Below are 21,719 nucleotides of genomic sequence, written 5' to 3' on the forward strand. Positions count from 1 at the left end.
GCTGAACCCACTTCCTTTGATGCCAGATAAAAATATGGAGAACTGGCGTCTTAGTTAGGCTAAGGAGACGAGCCAGTCATTGTTCACTCCTTTAAACTCTCTTTGAAACATCAGATCCCCATCAGATCCCCTATCCATTCTGCTCCTTCCCACCTATAAGCAGAAACTCAAACAAGAAATGAGAGCAGCACCTTCCCGAGTGGGATGGATACCCTCCCGCCCTAACAGGCCAGCCTTGCCCTCAAAACTACTCCAATTATCTACAAAGCCCACATTGTTTTCAGAGCACCACCTGGACCTCCAGCAGTTCAGCGACCATAACCTGCTGTAAGCTACACCACGCTGCATTGGGATGGGCCCAGAGCATACTACTGCATCTGACTTCACCTTCACTAAATAACCTGGGACTACGGTTGCTTTTGGGACTACGCACTCGGGTCTCCTCTGAACAGTGGACTAGTTCAACAAACAGACTTTATATTAAACCATAATGAACTTTCCTTTACTTTCACACTATCCGTTGTTCCCCAGATGAGGATGGGTTCCTTCTGAGTCTGGTTCCTCTCATGGTTTCTTCCTCATATCATCTTAGGGAGTTTTTCCTCACCACCGTCACCACCAGCTTGGTCAATATGGATAAATTCACACACATAAAATCCGTATCTTGTGTTTATATATTTTTGTAAAGCTGCTTTGAGAAAATGTCCATTGTAAAAAGCGCTATACAAATAACACTGAATTGAATTGAATCTCCGACTGACAAAGGCATATATCATTAGCTCCTATGTGAAAACTAAATTTAATACCTATGCTTGCCTAAGACATTAAGATTAACTCCAAGTCTGGCTCACAGTATATACCTAACTAGTGTTGCTGGTGCCCCTAAAGGCATAGCTAATTTCATCTTGTGGTGTGGCATCTATATTTCTGAACATGAAATCTTCTTCCAGCAGCGGTTTCTTTCTTTTTCAGGACATTCAGAATTGTTGTATTGGCTATGCCCAATGCTCGTGCAATGGCTCTGATAAATTTTCCCTCTTTTCTCAGCTTCAAAATGGCTTGGATTTCTACCACAGACAGTCTTTGGTCTTCATGGTGGTTTATCCTTTTTAACAACAAATGCACAGGCTGAAGCCTGTGGCTCAAACCAAGAGTAGAACTTCAGAGATATTAATTCTTTAAGCAATCAATCTAACAGGTCCCACCTGGGCAACAAGAAACACCAATCAGTCACATATTTTTGATCACTTCAATATTTTTGATCACTTTAAAAAATGGGTGGGTTCAAAGAAAATGTGCCATGTTCTAAGTTGTTTAACATCTTTATATTGTATAGAACAAACAATAGATTTGGTCTTGCTGGTCCAGTACTTTTGGAGGGGACTGTATATATTTTAAATATATTAGCTCCTTATTCTTATTGATTTTTATTATTATTTTCCACAGTGCTGTTAAATTCTCAAATAAGAAGGTGTGGATTCATTTTCTATAGCAACAGTAGTAGTTAGTTCTGGCTGTATCATAAAACACAATCACTTCTACAGTAACGGCTCATTCACAGGGACGTGTACTGCAGACGCTCCACATCAACAGATAAAACATCGGTGTAATTGTTCATATGGTGAAGTTAGGAGAAATTTGTTTATGTAATGTGTATGGAAGGAGTCTCCAGTGTCAGTGCTGTGTAACAGTCAGAGGTGAAGCTGTAACTTTAAGTTTTCCCACATCTTCATCACAGAGGAGTTTACACTTCATTACTGTTTCTCACTCACACACACACTGTGTTTATTCTATTATTAACGTGAGAGAGAATAAACGGAGAGAATAGAGAGAGGGAGAGAGAGAATAAAGAGAGATAATAAAGAGAGAGAATAAAGAGAGAGAATATTTGAGTATAATTGTGTGCTTTTATAGGTCCATCATGCGTTATTCCATACATATAATATTTACTAAACAAACCAGTCTGCATTATTTATTTAAAACACAACATTTATCAAATGCATTGCTTGTTTATACAAATAAAATGAAAGAACCTCTCTCCATAGCCAACTATTTGGGCTGAAAATGTTCACACCTGTAGCTCGGCACTGGTGGGGCTAGTGAACCAAAACATTTCCCAGTTGGTGTCTAAGTGATATTTGTGGTGAACTGAACTAAAACAAACAGGTTTGTTTTTTTTCTTCACCATGCGCTCGATATCACCGTCATACACAGATGTGCCTGTGACTTTCAGATATCAAGACAGAGCAAAACCACATCCTGTTGAATCTAGGACATGGTAGAATGCCTTAGCAAGGTTTTCTTTTTTCCATCCAATTCACCACTCTTGATCTGTACCACTAGCCTGCAAGCTATTTTTATCATGTCAGTAACATCACTTTGTTTGAAGTAGAGGAAGCCTTTATTTGTCACATGTACTTTACAGCACAGTGAAATTCTGTTCTTCGCATATCCCAGCCTGGTAGGAAGTGCAGATAATGGTGCTTTTATCACAAACCGATCATCTTTTACAGCCTACAGCTATTAGATTCATCTAACACCACATTCCCAACTGTAGTGGTCTGTCATGCACACAGGACAGTGAACACTATGTTTAATCTCTTTATCACTAATTGCATTAGAGTGTAAAATAAAACTTACATTAATATGAATTATATCACACATAGATGCAAAGATTATACAGTTTCCAAATCTGTTCTACACAGTTGAGTAGATTTCATACACTCACCGTCCACCCTAAATAGGAACACTTGTACACCTGCTCATTAATGCCGTTATCTAATCAGCCAATCAAGTGTCAGCAGAACAACGCATAAAATCATGCTGATGCAGGTCAAGAGCTTCAGTTAATGTTCACATCAAACATCAGAATGAAGAAAAAGTGTGTGATGTTTTTTGTTTTTTGCACCATTCTGTGTAAACCCTAGAGAGTGTTGTATGTGAAAATCCCAGGAGATGATGCATGATTTTATGCACTGCACTGCTGCCACATGATTGGCTGATTAGATAACTGTATGAATGAGCAGGTGTACAAGTGTTCCTATTAAAGTGGACAGTGAGCGCTATTGATTGTGGTGATTTTGTTTTATTAATCAGTTATAAGTTTAATCAATATACCATCATACACTGCTGTGTTTTAAATCATGTATTAGCCAGAACATATTCAGAAGAGGAACCTTGATAACCCTCATGTTGTTCATGTTGTACAGGCGTGTTTGGGGAAGATGCCAGCCTCTGAGGCAATCTTACCCACAGGCTTTGTGTAGCTTTGTGTCAAGTCAAGTGGGTTTTTATTGACAGGAGTCTCTGTAGCCAGTCTCCATCAGAAGGAAATGTGGTTTCTCCAGGACCATGGTGCAACGCAGTACAGTATGCAAGACCACATGAAGTAATGCCATGCAGGATGTCCCGAACCATATACAGTATAATCTTGCTACCTTCAGAGGTTTTCTTCATATGCTTCAGTGTGGTGAGGAAATCCTCTCTAGCATCCTGAAAAAAGTCACTGACATTTCTTCTATAAACCAGGAACCCGCTTAATACCTGAAACTGCTTGAGAAAAGACACGGAGAAACGGTTCTGTAAAATGGCTGACATTCTATAATAATGTACATTTTGCGTGTGTAAGAGAAAGAGAGAGAGAAGAGTGAGAGAAGAGAGAGAGAGGTGCTTTGAAGTAGACAGGAAATTTGATTTTGCTTTGCTGGTCATGTGGTTTTGAACTTTAATAGCAAGCTGAGAACAAGAGTTACCATTTGTTCCAAAAGCTCGAGATGGAATTGTACCTGTTCTTCCTTCTGCTGTCTTACGCAAATATATATATTGTTTCTACTGGTATGTTGATTATTATTATTATTATTATTATTATTATTATTGTTGTTGTTGTTTTGTTGTTGTTGTTGTTGTCATTATTATTATTATTATTATTATTATTATTATTAACGTCATAGTGCTGGTTATGAATACAGTTAGATATAATGGAAACTCACAAAGATAATAAAATTTTAAAAAGAACTGTAAAACAATCATAAACTATATGAACTGTAAGGATAAAATATTTATTTTATTTTAAAGCAAAACAAGGAATCATGAACTGCAGTGAAGATCAGTGGTTATGGATGATAGCACAGCCATTAATAAATAACAACATTAATAAAACAATCCACAAATACATGTTTTCTTTCTTCTTTTTTTTTTGCTCTTCTTACCACTTGCTTCTCTTTTTTCTTTTTCCTTCTTCTAAATTATTCTTCTTTATTTCTGAATATGTATTTTTAAATTCTGTTTGCATACCCCATGCCCAAAAGGAGATGAGAAGGCACTCCAAAAGTTGTAAGGATTGAATAATTTTGAATGTACAGTGAGGCGGGAAAATATTTAAACGCTTTTGGTTTTGCTATTTAATATACTTCTTTCTGACTTTGTATTTATACATAAGAACAAAAAATGATGTATTCATAAGTGTAAAGAAAGCTATGTTTAAAAAAGAAATTGATCAGGAAGAAAGTGTTGAGACATTTGTACTTTGTTGGCAATTATAGCTTAGAGGTGTCTAAGATAAGAAGTAATGATCTTTTTGCAGAAGTATGGCCCCATTCCTCTCAGCACATTGTCCTCCATTCCCCACAAACATCCCTCTGATGGGCTCTGACCTAAATTTTCAATAAGACTCGCGTGAGAAGATCGGCTCGGCCCTGCAAGTGGGTGTTTAAATGCACAAAGACTGTGAAAGCGAACGCGTGGTGAAGCAAGCTGCTATGCATGCTGTGTGCATCTGCATTCAGGGCGAGGGGGAAATCGCTGACAACATCCTTCTTCAGTTAACGCAACTGGATGTGTGGTGTTGTCTTGTTAAAATGTCCATCTTCTGCACAGATCCAGTGGCTTGGTCGACGATATTAAATTCTCCTCTAATATGTTCCGGTACATCGCTCCATTCATGTTTCCTTCAGTGGTGTGTAATGCCCCAGTACCATTTACAGAGAAGCAGCTCTGTATCATGATGCTCCCATCACCATGCTTCACTGTAGGTCTGGTGTTCGTACACATAACGCTACTTTCTCCAACCATGACACGCTGAATTATTACCAAAGCGTTCTGTTTTACTTTCATCTGACCAGAACGTATTGTTTCAAAAGAGTACTAACTATTTTTGTTAGGTATGTTAGGTTTCTTCCTTGTGTCATCGAGGAATTTTTCTTCACCACCATCTCCTCTGGCTTGCTCATTAGGGATACATTTATACATTTAAAACTAATATCCAGTATTAATATGTTTCTGTAAAGCTGCTTTGTGACAGTGTCCATTGTTAAAAGTGCTATACAAATAAAATTGAATAGAATTAACGCACCTTTGTGACACATATTTGAAATAAATTGTGCCAAATAGAACAATTAAGGTTTCATTTGATTTACATTAGCGTCGTACCTTCAGTGTTAAAACTAAAGGAAAACCCCAGACACCAGACATGTCATGAGGTAAAGGTGAAGCTGTAAGCCTACATTTAATATGTTTATGCTTTTATTTTCAGATTTGTCTGATAAAACTCACCCCAAATATTGACCATCAGAGAGAAAGGCAGCATTTCACTGAAGTGCGTCTTCACCGGTCATGAGGAGGTGGCCTGGTATCGTCTGAGTTCCTACACGTTAACACTTCTGATCTCAGCACAGAAAAGTCACGCTGAAAATAGCCTCCCTGTTTATTACAACAAATATGACAGTCGTTTTGTACTGAGGCCAAACAGCGACATTACCACAGCTGAATTCACCATCATGAACCTCACGAAGGAGGATCTGGGGGTTTATTTCTGCGGAATTACAGCCAAGCCGGCACAGATGCATTTTGGTCGTGCTACCATACTGCAGTTTGAAGGTTTGTGCCCTTTTTTTCAATCAATATGTTTATTAGCCTTTTATCATTTTATCAAGACTGCATGTACAAGGAAAAGAAATCTATACAAGATAACTCGCAATGACCCACACTCTAAACTGAATAACAGCCTGGAAAACAGCTCAACTACAATATGAAATGACTCGCAGGTGTCCTGGACTTGAGCTGTGTGAGAAACGTCCCTCCAGTGTTCTTTAAACGAATTGTTTGGCAGCAAACAGTGCTAATAAACCTGAAAGTTTAGCGCTGTTATGACGTCTAAAAGCAGCTCCGGTTTGCACGTTTATTTGTGTTATGTAAAGAAGAATACATTTGGGGGTGTGCTGGTCTGGGAAAATAATCCACAACCAGGTGGTGTGATGTAGGAGTTACATCATGCCGAAGTTGATTATTTTCCTATAACAACATGCCCTCAAGTGTTTCATTTCTCTAACTGCACAGCAATTTACCAATGATTTTTATTAATTTTATTAAAAATCCATTTATATGGTGCTTCTGCTGAATTACTATAGAGACGATAAATTTAGAATGAGCAAATTAATTATAAGACATGGGATATGTGAAGAAAAGACTTGTGCTGTACTGTGATGTATATGTGAAAAATAAAGGCTTCTTTCTTCAGAATTCACATCAAAACATAGTGGAGGATGTAAAGTGCCCTCCGCTAAATCATTAAACATACATCAAAATACATCAAAATCATCACAATACATCAAAATCATCACAATACATCAAAATACATCAAAATCAACACGATACATCAAAATCATCACAATACATCAAAATCATCACAATACATCAAAATCAACACGATACATCAAAATCATCACAATACATCAAAATCATCACAATACATCAAAATACATCAAAATCATCACAATACATCAAAATCATCACAATACATCAAAATACATCAAAATCATCACAATACATCAAAATCATCACAATACATCAAAATACATCAAAATCAACACGATACATCAAAATCATCACAATACATCAAAATCATCACAATACATCAAAATCAACACGATACATCAAAATCATCAAAAATACATTAAAATCAACACCAAAATGGTTTACTGACCACAAAATCAAGATCCTGCCATGACCATCCCAGTCCCCTGACCTGAACCCCATAGAAAACCTGTGGGGTGAACTGAAGAGGAGAGTCCACCACCGTGGACCTCGAAATGTGAAGGATCTGGAGAGGTTCTGTATGGAGGAACGCTCTCAGATCCCTCACCATGTATTCTCCAACCTCATCAGGCGTTATAGGAGAAGACTCAGAGCTGTTATCTTGGCAAAGGGAGCTTTTAGTATTGACTAAAAGGGTGCCAATAATTGCTGCACACCTATATTTAACAAAATTATTTTTGGGATAAACCTGTGCTGTGTTTGCAATTGTTGGATATCCATGAGAGTAGAGTATTTTTGTCAATATTTTTTAAACAAAAGATCAAAAGGTTAAACAATAAAGACAATTTTTCACAGCCGTCTTTGCTTATATTTTCCAAGGGTGCCAATATTAATGGAGGGCACTGTAGGTGCATGCACACACACACACACACACACACACACACACACAATTAGTGAAGAGGATGTGAAACACTGACTTAAAATCTGAGTTTTGTCTTACTTCTTCTCAGATAAAAAGGAAGAGACAACGACTGAAACCTCCTCTACCCAAAAACCACCAGGAGAAGAAGTGGAGAATAAGGGTAAGAAACATACAAAAACAAACACAAAACAAACACAATTCTCTTCTACAACAAAATTAATGTTCATATAGCAATATTTATACATTAAATCTTTTTGTCTGGGAGTTTTTAGTACGTTAGAGTTGACCGTCAGGTCCCAGGTCTGACAGTAACGCTACAGCAGGTTCAGGTTCAGGTTCATCTGCATACAGCAGGAGTTTGATCTCTAGAGTGAGACCAGGAGCTGTAGACCACTCTAAAATGGAGGACAGATCACTGATGTATATATTGAATGGTGTGGGACTTAAGCAGCAGTTCTGTCTCACGCTCGTGAGAAAGGAAATTTGTTTGTTTGTTGCCGATTCTAATTTCACACTAGTTTCCTGTGTATGGTTTTAATGAGATCATATCTTTTACCTTCTGCACCACCATCTCTCTCTCTCTCTTTCTCTCTCTCTCTCTCTCTTTCTCTCTCAGATAAAGCGAGTGTATGTGAGAAAGTGTTGATGTTTGGTGGTGTGGGCGTGGCCGCTCTGCTCCTCATCCTCACTACAGTAGTTGCATGTACTGTGATCAGACCCACAAAAAAAATTCTGAAAAGAATTGCGAGCTAAAGGTTTTTGGTTTTGCTAATAGATTAAGAGACGAGTTTTAAGATCAATCAGGATTAACAATTGCAAAGGCTAACTTTTTTTTTAATTAACTCTGTAATGAGATAGTTTGATATTCTTTTTTTCATTGTTCAGTTAAGTTTATCTTCACCACTAGAGGTCTCTGTCTTTTCACTACTGACTCTTAATGCTCATTCCACCTGTTCCAGGTTTCTGTTTCTCATGTTTTTGTTCAAGAATCAGATATATATATTATTTTACTGTCTCTACTTCACAAATAAAACAGACTGAAAATAGCACTGTCCTGAAATAATTTCTATTTTTATAATTACTGGTCAACTAGTAAAACTTAGCAGTTTTGCAACCCCCAAACGAGAAAATAAAAATATTCCTTTACAGTGCCACACAGACAATCCCAGCCCTCTACATCTATATCTCTCTTCCTAACAGCCACGCCCACTATCACCAGGGATACCAGATAATCACATGCAATCATAAAGTGTTACCTGATTAAAGACTGAAAATAAAACTAAACTAACTAATTAATAATAATAATAATAATAATAATAATAATAATAATAATAATAACAATAAAACATGTTGTACTCTCCAGGGGTGTTAGCGAGGCTGTTAATCATCCGGGGCTGAGCCCAGATTCTTCTCCATCAACAAAACTTTTTAAAAACCTACTTCTAAATTAGGTTTCCATGCATATTTTTTTTTTTTTTTTTTTACATGTGAGGGCTAATTGCTTAAAAAATGTGAATTTGATTTACAGTGTAATCTGCATATGAATTATCCAGCGACTCAGATGTCTCAAACCAGCATCATATTAGATACCTATTTCCATTATTACTAGACCTACATAATGGAAAATCCTCAAAACCCATAATGCAACAGCAGTTTCATGAATGAGAGTTAAACTAGACTGAGTAATCTGGTTGTAAAATCATTACTGATGGACCTACTTGATATGAAACACAATTCTCACCTCAGTGGCACAGAAAAATAATGGTCAATTCTCCAGCGCAACATTCTCAGCTAGTAGCCTAAAGTTTTGTTTTATGGAAGCTGTGGTAACTTAGCTGTTAATGTAGGACATGATCAGACAAAAAGTTGGATTTATCATAAAGTTTGCCTCGGATGTTATTACTGTTCGCAGGACTACCAGACCAATAAAATATACAACTTTTTGGAAACATGACACTAGAATAGTTGGGTGTCACAACTAAGCTATCACTGTATGGATTTAACTGCTACAGTGCCATGCAAAGTACATCATCCGTTTGATTCGATTCACACATGACTCCACATGTCAAAGTGTCCTTGGGCAAGACTCTGAACCCCAAGTTGCTCCCGATGGCAAGTTAGCACCTTGCATGGTAGCTCTGCTGTCATTGGTGTGAGTGTGAGTTTGAATGGGTGAATGAGACAAGCTCTTTGTAAAGCTCTTTGTAAAACTGCTAAGGTTAAAAGGCGCTATATAAGTGCAGACCATTTACCATTTTACCAATATAACAATTTGGAATATCATGAAAAACCACTGGTGTATGATTCCCACCACTACCCTGTGTGTGTGGAGTGTGCATGTTCCTCCGAGTGCTCCAGTTTCCTCCCCCAGTCCAAAGACATGCATGGTAGGCCGATTGGCATCTCCAAATTGTAGTGTATGAATGGGTGTGTGAATGTGTATGACTGTGCCCTATGATAGATTGGCACCCTGTCCAGGGTGTACCCGGCCTTGTGCCCCATGCCTCCTGGGGTAGGCTCCAGGTTCCCTGCGACCCTAAATGGATGATGGATGGACCACTGGTATACTGAACAACAGACACCGAATGGGTCAGCCAAGGAAAACAACAACAGCTCATGACAGAAACATTGTGAGAGCTGTGGAGAAAAACCCAAAAACAACAGTCAGTGACATCACCAACAACCTCCACAGGGCAGGGTGAAGGTCTCACAAGCCACTGTTAGAAGAAGACTTCGAGAGCAGAAATATAGAGGCCATACCACAAGATACGAACCACTCATCAACAGTAAGAATCAGAAGGGCAGATTGGAATTCGCAAACAAATACAGAGATGATCCACAAAAGTTCTGGAACCAAGACCAAAGTGTGGAGAAAGGATCCTAAATTCTCATCTCCATCTTTTGATCTCAAACCCAAATGTCTTTGATGTTCAGCACAAACAAATGAATTGGCCTTGCTGTTCCAATAGGGGGACTGTATATATATGGCTGCTTTAATCTGGATAGTTCTAAACACCATCATTGTTGACATCTGGGGAATCAGCTGTTGTCAAAACCAAGTAACCTCGAACTGAGGAGAACCTGCAGTTATAAAGGGCAAGGGACAGAGTCCGTGCTAAAATGAGAATAAATATCAGCATGTCTTCTGAGAGGTGGCGAAAACTCAGAGATCTGAAGGGATTGAAGACTGACGCAGAGATGGCTTTTTTCTGCTGAACAGGTAAGACATTTCAGTGGCTCAATAGGTAGCTAGCGAACATTAGCGCACTTGTTCACTTGATTCAGCCGGGTATCGAGTTTCCTATGTTTTTGTTTGTTTTGTTTTGCTGTGGTCAGTGTGCTAAATTCCACTTATTTTCTGCTAGCTATGCGGGACAGCAATTCACCCCTACTCCAAGTATTGGAGCTAATATACAACCCTTACGTATACCTCAAACCATCAGATTCATCCATGCAGAGCAGCAGTGCTGAGGCATAACCCACGTTTTATTGTCTTTTGTCTGCAGTTTCCACACTAAATAAACAGAAGCAGCAGCAGCAGCAGCAGCAGTAAACCACGCCCACAGACTTGTACAGACTGTAGGAAATGTAAGCATCAGTGCAGTTACTTATGATTGAGTAATGGAAGGGTGATACTGTGGTAATTAAGGCTTTACTTATGCAGAAATAACATGTAGATTTACTATCTGTTCTGTAACACATCAGTAACTGTAATAGTTAAAAGTTGGTAATTATTCTATTTCTTACTAAATATTAATTTATATTAATTAAAATAATATTTAGAGAAAATGTATTATGAAAAATTTTCATTTTCTAGTTTTTAGTTATTAGTAGAGCTGCAACAACTAATCAATAAAATCGATAATAATCTATTATGAAAATCGTTGTCAACGAATCTCAGTCTGCACGCGGTACGTTTACTCATTACGTTACTTCTGTTCCGAAGACACGCTTAGGAGAGTAAATGCTAAAATTGTGTCCCAAACGACGTACGGTACACTTACACTATGCACTGTGTACCATCTACCCTAGTCACCAGTGGTGGTCAGGGGGTCCGTAGGGAAGTTTTTAAAATGTTTAAATAATATTACATATTTTTTGTTAAATGTAACAAAATATATTCAAATAAGATGTTTTCAAATGAATCAATTTGGTTATTCGCGTGCATTCATAAATATCACGTTAGCTGAGCTGACGATCGTTCACTGATGGATTTATTTTAAATTTATTTACAAATGAAATTATAATTTGCAAAAAACTATGAGTGGTAGACAAGTTCAAGTGTCACACTGATGGATAAAATGAACAAAAGATAATTCCGAGAGTCGAATTAAATGTCACACCAACAATAATATGCAACTGAACCTGGTATTTGAACCAATCCCTGGGGAATGACCGGTTCTACCAATCAACCAGGGACAGGGATCGCTAGGACTGTAGAATTTATATATATATATAGTATTTATGCATTACTTTTTACAGATGCAAAAAAAAAAAACTGAATTAAACTACTGGTGTGTGTGTGTGTGTGTGTGTGTGTGTGTGTTGGGTTCTTTTCTGTCTTATACAATTGGACAAACAGTTGTGCAAAGTTTTAGTCTTAAGTTTATATTTGTAACACTGTTTGTGAATTTTATTTGAACTAAATGAAAAAATGGTACTGGAAGTTTGCCCCGCCCCCATCCGATTAATCGATTAATAGAAAAAATAATCGGCCAACTAATCGATTATGAAAATAATTGTTAGTTTCGGCCCTAGATATAAGTTCTGACTAACTAATTAATACACACTTTGGTAAAGTGATACTACCTAGTCATTAATGTGTAATTGTTTAGTATTACGCAATATTTGTCATATTCCTATTGATATTATAACGACTGGAAAAATTACATTTATGTGTAATTTTAATACAGTATCTTTATTTTAGCATTTTATTACTGACTTGTCACTACAGTTACTGATTATTATTGAGAAAATTGATGTGTTGCTTCTAAACAAAACAAACCAAGTTTACCATCCTATTGCCCACTTATTACTGATCTGAAAAAAAGATCATTCTTATAATTCTGGTATCACTATAGCATATTACTTGCTCAAAACATGACAAACTGGTTTATTCATAATTAAAGATGAAAATATACCCATCAATAATTGTATGATGGCCTCTGTAATATCACTGTAGTTCTTCCCATGATATCAGATTATCAGATGTTAAGTGTTAATTTTGTCTAAATTCTCTAAACACTAAACTTAACTTTATGTTTCAGATGAAAATCTTTATGATCACGAAAAACAGCCATTCCTGAAAACCTCTCAGGACGATCATGGTGAGTATCAGATGGAAACACTAATCCACAAGATGCAATAATCCAGTCTTGAGGTCATGAAAGCATGAACTGGTTTTCCTACATCATAAAAAAGATAACATGTTACGTTCCCACTAACAAACTCTCCACCGCAGTCACTAATGACATTTAGAATATTAGGGATGATGTTAACACACACCTAATATTTATTTATTTAAATATTAGCATAATTCCCAAAGCTTATACAATCCCCTCCAAAAGTATTAAAACCGCAAGGCCAATTCTTTGGTTTTTGCTATACACTGAGGACATTTGGGTTTCAGTTCAATTCAGTTTTATTTATAGTGTACAGTACTTTTAATAATGGACATGACACAAAGCGGCTTTACAGAAATCCATACATAACATTTTTATATTAATTGATCCCTTTTGGTTGAGATCATTTATATCTGGATATACAGAAATATATAGAATCCTGACAAAATTTACATGTATACATTTATCCCTAATGAGCAAGCCAGAGGAAAAATTCCATGAGAAAAAATGAGGTTGAAACCTTGAGAGGAACCAGACTCAAAAGGGAGTCCTCATCCTCATCTGGGTGACACTGGATAGTGCAATTATAAATAATTTTCCTTCTATAACTGGGTACTATTATACAGTCAAAAAGTGCAACTGTGAATCTTGACTTTATTCTCTACTTATAAGGTAGGATTCTGGCTTTTGTGTAATATCTACTTGACTCATGTGGATCTAGATTCTTGCCATTAGAATTGTTGTATTGTACAGCCATGCCACCAAGTATTAGAAATGACCGGATATTCTGAAAATAGCATGGTTACCTACATGTAAAGACAGTTTCTCCATAGGTGACAGTACCTCATACCGGTTTTGAAGTACGAGAGGTTGTTGATGAGGTGGGGAGCTTTGCCTAAGGGTGATTTTAGTCATCTTTCTCTTCCCCCATGTGACAGACCAGGGTTCAATCTGAGGCACTCTGGAGGTGGATGAAAGGATTAGATTCAGTTTTGCACCTAGACTGTCCCATCAAGTTGAGATCTCTGGGTTAGTGCTTAAACCGTTCCAAGGAATAGTGGAGTCAGATTCAGCCACCTGAGTAGATGATACAAACAACGAGTCCAGAAATAATTCATACTCCTTAATTTGATGGGGAATGGAAATACTCCCTTCAAGTTCTGCAACTTTTTCTATGAGTTTGTGGCATTCAGGGCAGCATGGTGCAGAAATAGCTGGGTTTTGGCATCTGTCTCAACTCGCTGATCCTCCATTGGTGAGATTTGTGTGTGAATGCGCTGGTGTTGTTTGAGAGAGCTCTGTTGAGTAAAACTCTCCCCACACTGTGAGCAGTAATATGGCTTTTCTCCAGTGTGAATGCACTGGTGTAGTTTGAGATAATAATTTTCAGCAAAACTCTTTCCGCACTGTTCGCAGCAATACGGCTTCTCTCCAGTGTGAATGTGCTGGTGTACTTTGAGTGAAGTCTGTTGAGTAAAACTCTCCCCACACTGTTCACAGTGATACGGCTTTTCTCCAGTGTCATCAGATTACTAATTACTTTACTACCATGTTGCTATCAAAACCTATGACACCTACAAAAATACACTACAAAGTGAGACTCATAGTTCTTTCAGTAATTTTAGCGCACAACAATGTATGACATGATCAGAGAAAGTTTGATTTATCATAAAAGTTTCCATGGGTGCGAGTGTAAGAACAATAACAATTTAAGATTATAGGTTGATAGGATTATGGTGATGGTGAATATGAGTAGGACAGGAGGGTAAAGGTAGGGTTATCACTTTTATTCTTGACACACACAGAACTTGCATTTACAGACAGACACAGGACAACCATAAACAAGGACAAAAGGGAACAAGTCTCACCCAAGAGCGAGAACATGGATGGTGCCAAAGAAATGAACATAGCAAAAAAAAAACAACAAACAAAAAAAAAACCCTATTTAAGGCAGTTAACCTGACTGACAAGAACATCAAACAAAAACTACACTAGGCTAAGCTAAAAAGAAATAAAAGGGTGGCACCCACCATCTAGCCTAGGGTGTCTAGACATTCAAACACACCTGCAGGATGGAATGTAGCTGCGTGTACAGTCTCAAACCAAGGGAGCTAGCATAAGGGTGGAAGGGAGAACAACACAGCAATCAGGCTAACAGTGAGCTAAGAAGCTAACACAAGGGCGCCGATGTGCTGCGTTTAAATGGATGGCTCCGGCTCTTTTTGCCGGGTTCCTGCCTTCCCATTGGTCAGGTCTTGTCAACTAGTTAATGAAGATTGTCACAGGGCACCACCTATAAGAAGACAGCCAGAGACAGAAGTGGAAAAAGAAACAAACAGTGGGAAAAAAAGAGAGCAGAGAGAGAGAGAGCACACAAATGCAAAAACACTGACACATAACATCGCTGTGTGTAGGACGACCAGACCGATAAAATCTAAAAGTTTTCTAACTAGTCTAGTTTGGTTTTGCTAGCCAAGGGGAGACACAGCTAAGCTATCACTGTATGTGTTTAGCTGCTACAGAATCATGTAGAGTTCATTATCTTTCCTTCTGCTCTGCTCAGATCATGTTCACGTAAACTGGAACTCATACAGACATTTACACGCCTTGTTTTCCTGCTCAGCATCAGAGGATGTTTCTGTTCAGTTTCAACTCCTTTACTGGTTTTATATTATAAATCGGTGTTTATCCATTTCCCCTCACACTGACTGTGAGCTAGTGTTGGGCAGAATTGAGAGACTGTCAGCCAGTAAGACGCAAGTATTTCCTGTAAGCGCTGTCTGATTGGTCTCGCCTCTGTTCACTGAAGATATAAAATTACAGGCGTCTTCTTTTACTGACGTTCAGTTACGTCATGACGAACCGCTCCGAGTGGAGAATTATTCAGGGATAAAGAAAATATCTTCAGGACAAAACGTGATTTAAAATACATTTTACTTCATATTGTTTTCTTAACAATAAATTTGTAATGCAAGTAACACAATTTTATTGACATCAGTAACTGTAATCAAAGTGTATCCATTTACAATGTAATGCGTTACATTATTGCGTTATCAGAAAAAGTCATTAGATTAAGTAACGCGTTACACACAACTCTCCCAGAGCTTGCTTTTCAGTTTTTACCTTCTGCTTCATGCAAATGATTTGATTTGCGTTCCCTCAGTGAGACTTGTGTGTTTCCTGTAGATCCTGTTTGCTCCTCTTTTTAGACCTGTTTTTGCTTTTTGTTTTCTTTTGCTTTTAGGTCATTTGCATTTTCTCTCTCTGCAGCCGTACATAGACTCTTTAACCCTTTGTCCCTGTGTCCACACTTATGAAGAGTCAGTTTTAGGAAAACATAAAGGTATAAATCCTCCTCCAAACCAAGAGCATTAATGTCATTCACATAAAACATTACCCCGATTTCTGTTACACTCTTTATTGTTATTTTTAGTGTCTCTGGTATAAACTTTCTTCACAAAATCTTGAATTAAAAAAAGGACTATCAAGTTCTTCCACTCTGACCTTAACACACCATGTCTTCATGGAGCTCGCAATGTGCACAATTTCATGACAGCAGCACCTAGAGGTCAAAAGTTACAATGACATGTAAAAAATGTTCAGACCTGTCTGCACACCATTGTTGCAAGGCCCCATAAATACTTTTAAAAAGCTTTAAACTTCTTCTTCTTCTGCCTCTTTCTCTTCTAGGGTGTCTATGACAGCGCACAGAACCGTGCAATAAAAAGTTGTGAAATTTGGCACACTGATTGGAGCCTATCCCAGGGTGCATTGGGCACAAGGCGGGGGACACCCTGGACTGGGCACCAGTCCATCGCAGGTCACAATCACACATACATTCACACACCCATTCATACACTACAGATACTATTTGGACATGCCAATCAGCCTACAATGCATGTCTTTGGACTCTAGGAAACCCCTGAAGCATGGGGTGAACTCAGCAGGAATCGAACCCTCAACCCTGGAGGTGTGAGGCAAACGTGCTATATTCTGACCAAATTTGGGCCAAGTGCTGCCAACGCTCTCGTACCACCATTGGGTCAAATTTGGGCCTAATTTGGACATATGTTTATGGTCATAACTTGTTTTCAAAAAGGCATGCCTGGATTCTGTGAGTGAAAACGCATCCTATGTCAATTTCTGCCTAATTAGATTTTCTGCCATCTTGGATTTTGTCAAAAAAAAAAAACAAAACCTTCTTTCACTACTCCTCCTACAAATTTTGTCCAATCATAACCACATTTGGCACATGTCTTCTTCACTGAGTATCACAGAGTAAACCTCACCAAAGATATCAAAAGAATTTTGAATATTCCAAACGGTTTGTCTGTAATGGTTCAATAAATCTGACAGCGAAGCTGCCAAACAGGATGTGAGGCTATATCTCAGCTATGACTTTGCACACTGACACAAAACTTGGTAGGCATCTTCAGGACCATGACCTGAGGCTATGCAAGAAATTGTGACAGTGCCACCTACTGGTCAAAAGTTACAATAAAATGCTACAAATGCTTACATCTAACTGCCATTTTTGCTTCTCTTTCTACATTATTATTACAATCTTCACCAAATTTGGCTCACATCATCTTGAGACCTGTCTGAACAAAAGCTATCAAAGGAATTTTGATATTCAAAACCATTCTCCTGTAACAGACAGTCAAATGTGTGAAACTATAAATAATCCTTTAATCCTTTTGCCTATAGTTATGTCTCTTCTTTCCTGTGATTGCTTATGCAACCAATGTTTCCCATACATAGGCTCTACCTGGGTGGCCCGCCCAGGTAGATTAAGACCCACCCAGGCAGATAAAATCTGAATTCCAATTTTTCATTTCAATGAAACACAAATGTCAGTTCATAATGAACACAAACCAGCAGACCTGTGGGCCATATTCACACCAATTCGGGCATTGCGGCACCTTCCTGCAAGGTTAACAATCAGAAAATAATGTTTTATTTCTCACTTCCACCACTCGCTCTTGTCATTCGCTGTCTAGTTCGCTCTGTCTCTCACTCTGTGCTGTCAGCTCACTCTCTCATCTTTTTAAAAAGAGTCGGGAAGCCGACAACAAGCCTTTAATTTTTAACGTTTTCAAACGAAGACAGATGTCCTCCCTTCATCCTAGTAATGTCTTTGAACTGATGGCAGGGTTGTACCGCTCTGATCAGTCTCATTGCTAAACTCTGCTGACTGCTGCTGCGGACAGTCATGGAGCAGACACACTGTTTATAATTGTAACGTTCATTGTCGAACTAAGTATTAATAACACGCTTAGTAATTTTTAAAAATGAAGAGTTTTTTATTTGATAAACGTGGGTGCGGATACACGAAAATGAACTAAATTGGTTTTATTTCTATTTTTAAAAATAAGCAAAACGACGGTGGGCAAATCGTTACATTACATTACAATACATTACATTTATTCATTTAGCGGACGCTTTTATCCAAAGCGACTTACAAATGAGAGAATACAAGCAAAGCAATATATCAAGCAGAGAACAATACAAGTAGTGCTACTGTACAAGATCCATAGAGTTCCAGAAGAAGCAAAGTGCGCAGAGTAGAGGTGTTAGTGCAAAATTTATTTATTTTTTTATTTTTATTTTTATTTTTTATGAGTTGGTTAGGTGTTCATGGAAGAGGTGGGTCTTTAGCTGTTTTTTGAAGATGGTGAGAGATGCAATGGGTTTATGCCTGAACACCTGGCTGCATGCCTCAGAATCTCTATCAATGGACCTGCCCTTGAAGCATACCCATTCAGACAGGCTTTTGGAAAAGTTTTTCTCCAAGCCAAGTTGAAGATTTTGACATGTTCATCAAAAACCAGTCTGTGTTTTGTTCCTGATACACTTTAAAAACACCGGGTTAAAAACGACCCAAATTGGGTTAATTTTAACCCAACAGCTGGGTAAATATAGGACAGAACACATTTTGGGCTAAACTAACCCATCAAATTGGATTGTCAATTTTTCCCAACAAATGGGTTGTTTTTCAACCCAAAGGATGCTTTCATTTTTACAAAAACATTGTGTTAATTTTATTTCATAAATGGGTTAATATTTTCAGGGTTAATTTTACCCTTTGAAAATTTCAAATATACCACATTATAAACAAATACATCAACATGGTACCTCCTTTATTTATACACAAGAAAGTGTTCAGAAATGTATTTTTTAGCACCGCTAAAATAATGTTTATAGACTTTTAAGTAAATAAATAAAATAAGTCATATCTTGAAAAAAAAAAAAAAACTCAGATTTTGATAAAAGGAGACATTTAAAACATCCAAAAAACTGAGTAACCAACTTACGATCCAGTGGCATTATAAACAAGTAATCCAAAGCTAACGAAGATAGCGGTGCATTTAATGTCATATAAACTGGACTGTTATCACACGTTTCTGCTTTTTCTAGTGTTCTGTAATGCTTTTATGGAAAAATATATTGATACGAACATTCACTTAATTATGTGCTAATTCTGAACACACCTGTGTGTCTAGTTAAGGACATTCTGTATTGCTTTTAACACAATCAGTGTTAGTACATTTACCACATGCTGTGTGTTAAACATTTCCACTCAAAGATATGTTTAAAATCACACAAATAACACAGAGATGTGTTTATACTTTTTTCTCTACAATTATACTAAAATACAATTTGTTTCTGTACTAAAATTCTACTAAAATGCTCATAAAATAAACAAACAATTGTATGGAATTCAGGTGACATTAAATAAAATCATTTAATTAATTTTTTTCCAGTTTCATTTTTATTGAACATTTCTGCTGAACATTTCTGCTGAACATTTCTGCTGAACTAAACATTACTGCTGAACATTTCTGCTGGACAATAAAATCATTAAAACATCTGACAGATAAGAATTGGAGTCGATGCATCTTCTTACAAATCTCGCTGCCATCTGGGAAGACAAGCGTCCCGCTCCCTTCCATCTGAAAAACTGTAAGAGCGAAAAGAGTGTTGGTTAAATGTGACCTCTGCACTCCTGATGAACAAAATGGCGCTGTAGACTACAATCTAGCTGACTTGTGAATATTTATTTTCCAGCCTTTAGCACCTCACTGGCAAACTTTTGCACAACCTAATTAATTTAACCAACATTACATAGATAGAGCAAAGCATTACAAGCCACTATAACCCCCAACCTCACTTTCTGTCACGTTAACCTTGTGAATAACTTTTAGCCTCGACATTACTGAGCTAGCTAAGTTCCGTTAGCCACTGACTGTTTGCACCTGTTACCCAGCATTAATAGTCACCAATACATGAAGAAACACGGCACTAATCTATCCTCATAATGTTAATTACTACAGCTTGCCTTGTCCAGAACACCTGCTAACTGTAGTTAACGTTAACCCAGTCTCTGTATTACATCATGGTGAACAGCTGTAATGCTGCGTTATCATGAACTCTCAGAAAGGTAAGGGGAATGTCTAACATTACCGCGAGCTGCATGCTAAAGTAATGTTATTAAGAGAGGGTCTAGGTTAGCATCACTCTTCCCTACTGTGATTGGTGACAGCATCCAGCTAGCTAACCCTAACTCAGAGCCTCAGATAAAGATACACACCCAGAGAATTATAGAATAAACTCAGTCTATATTTCACAGCCAACATAAACACATGACACTAGTACTGTAACACGAACACTGAGGAAGCAGTACATGATGTTCACTGTTGAAGTTGTAGTGATAGGTAAAGTTAATTATCACTGAGTTACTGTTTTACAATGAATACATTTTCGAGCGCTCCCTGACTAAATATCACAAACTCAGCCAGGCTTTTTCAGCAGCAATAGCGCTAACTTACCTGTGTTCATTTGGTTTCCTCGCCTCAAAAACCTAAACCTGAGGTGAATTCAAACAGTTGATTTGACCCAAGGAATTGGGCTGAGACGTCGGGTGGGGGAGGGGGGCATTGATTCAACTGTCTGTGAAAATGACCCAGCTACTAACCCAGTGGTTGGGTTACACAAAACTATCCAAAAACTACTGAAGACTGAGAAAATAACCCCCTTAAATGACCCAAAAGGCTTAACCCAGCGTTTGGGTACAAAAAATAACCCAAAATTTTTTAGAGTGTATATTTTGGGAAATGATTTAAAAAATTTTAATATGTAGTTATTTATTTCTTAATAGTTATTTATGTTGACATATAGATAGTTATTTATTTCAAGTAGTTATTAATTTGCAATTGTTTGACTAGTTTATTACTGTGCCAACCACCACAAGTAAGTTCTCAACCTGTGGGAAACACTGGCAACAACTGTAGTGCATCTGCGAATGTGTTGCTCAGCGGGTGCTTGGACCCCGAAAATGCTGCTTGCAACTTTTCTTCTTCTTCTTTTTATTATGACTATGAACTATGAAGATCTCTGGACACACCATGGCTTAGTGGTTATCACGTTCTCCTCACACCTCCAGGGTCGGGGGTTCGATTCCCACTGTGGCCCTGTGTGTGTGGAGTTCGCATGTTCTCCCCGTGCTGCGGGGGTTTCCTCCGGGTACTCCGGTTCCCCCCCCAGTCCAAAGACATGCATGGTAGGCTGATTGGCGTGTCCAAAGTGTCCGTAGTGTATGAATGTGTGTGTGATTGTGCCCTGTGATGGATTGGCACCCTGTCCAGGGTGTACCCCTCCTTGTGCCCCATGCTCCCTGGGATAGACTCCAGGTTCCCCGCGACCCTGAAGGACAAGCGGTATAGAAGATGGATGAGAGAGAGAGAGAGAGAGAGAGAGAGAGTCAGAGTCAGCTGGAGGGCGCTGTTTCTTCTGTAATTAGAGCTGGTCCTCACACACATATACACACACACACACACACACATACACAGAGACACACACACTTCGTTCACGCGCTGTGCAATGAAATACACGAGCTATAGCTGAAGCAGTTTGCAGCGCGCGCG

General features: G+C 38.1%; 1 protein-coding gene and 2 long non-coding RNA genes across 5 annotated transcripts in view; all 3 read left to right on the top strand.

Moving 5' to 3' along the window:
- Positions 1-2,875: 2,875 nt before the first annotated feature.
- On the top strand, positions 2,876-8,500 carry LOC128618486 (uncharacterized). The gene is made up of 4 exons (XR_008387726.1): positions 2,876-3,834; positions 5,531-5,874; positions 7,542-7,613; positions 8,070-8,500. It is a non-coding gene; the product is annotated as an uncharacterized LOC128618486 (long non-coding RNA).
- A 2,093-nt stretch (positions 8,501-10,593) lies between these two features.
- Positions 10,594-16,787, top strand: LOC128618487 (uncharacterized). The gene is made up of 3 exons (XR_008387727.1): positions 10,594-11,041; positions 12,721-12,780; positions 16,486-16,787. It is a non-coding gene; the product is annotated as an uncharacterized LOC128618487 (long non-coding RNA).
- A 4,366-nt stretch (positions 16,788-21,153) lies between these two features.
- The window catches only part of fhod3a (formin homology 2 domain containing 3a), a 91,301-nt gene continuing 90,735 nt past the window's right edge, over positions 21,154-21,719 (top strand). For all 3 annotated transcript variants that reach the window (XM_053641202.1, XM_053641203.1, XM_053641204.1), the window contains exon 1: positions 21,154-21,719. This exon is cut by the window's right edge and continues 289 nt beyond it. The gene's annotated coding sequence lies outside the window, so the exon portion shown is untranslated.

This window comes from Ictalurus furcatus, chromosome 14 (assembly GCF_023375685.1).
Source record: "Ictalurus furcatus strain D&B chromosome 14, Billie_1.0, whole genome shotgun sequence".
NCBI classification, from domain to species: domain Eukaryota; kingdom Metazoa; phylum Chordata; class Actinopteri; order Siluriformes; family Ictaluridae; genus Ictalurus; species Ictalurus furcatus.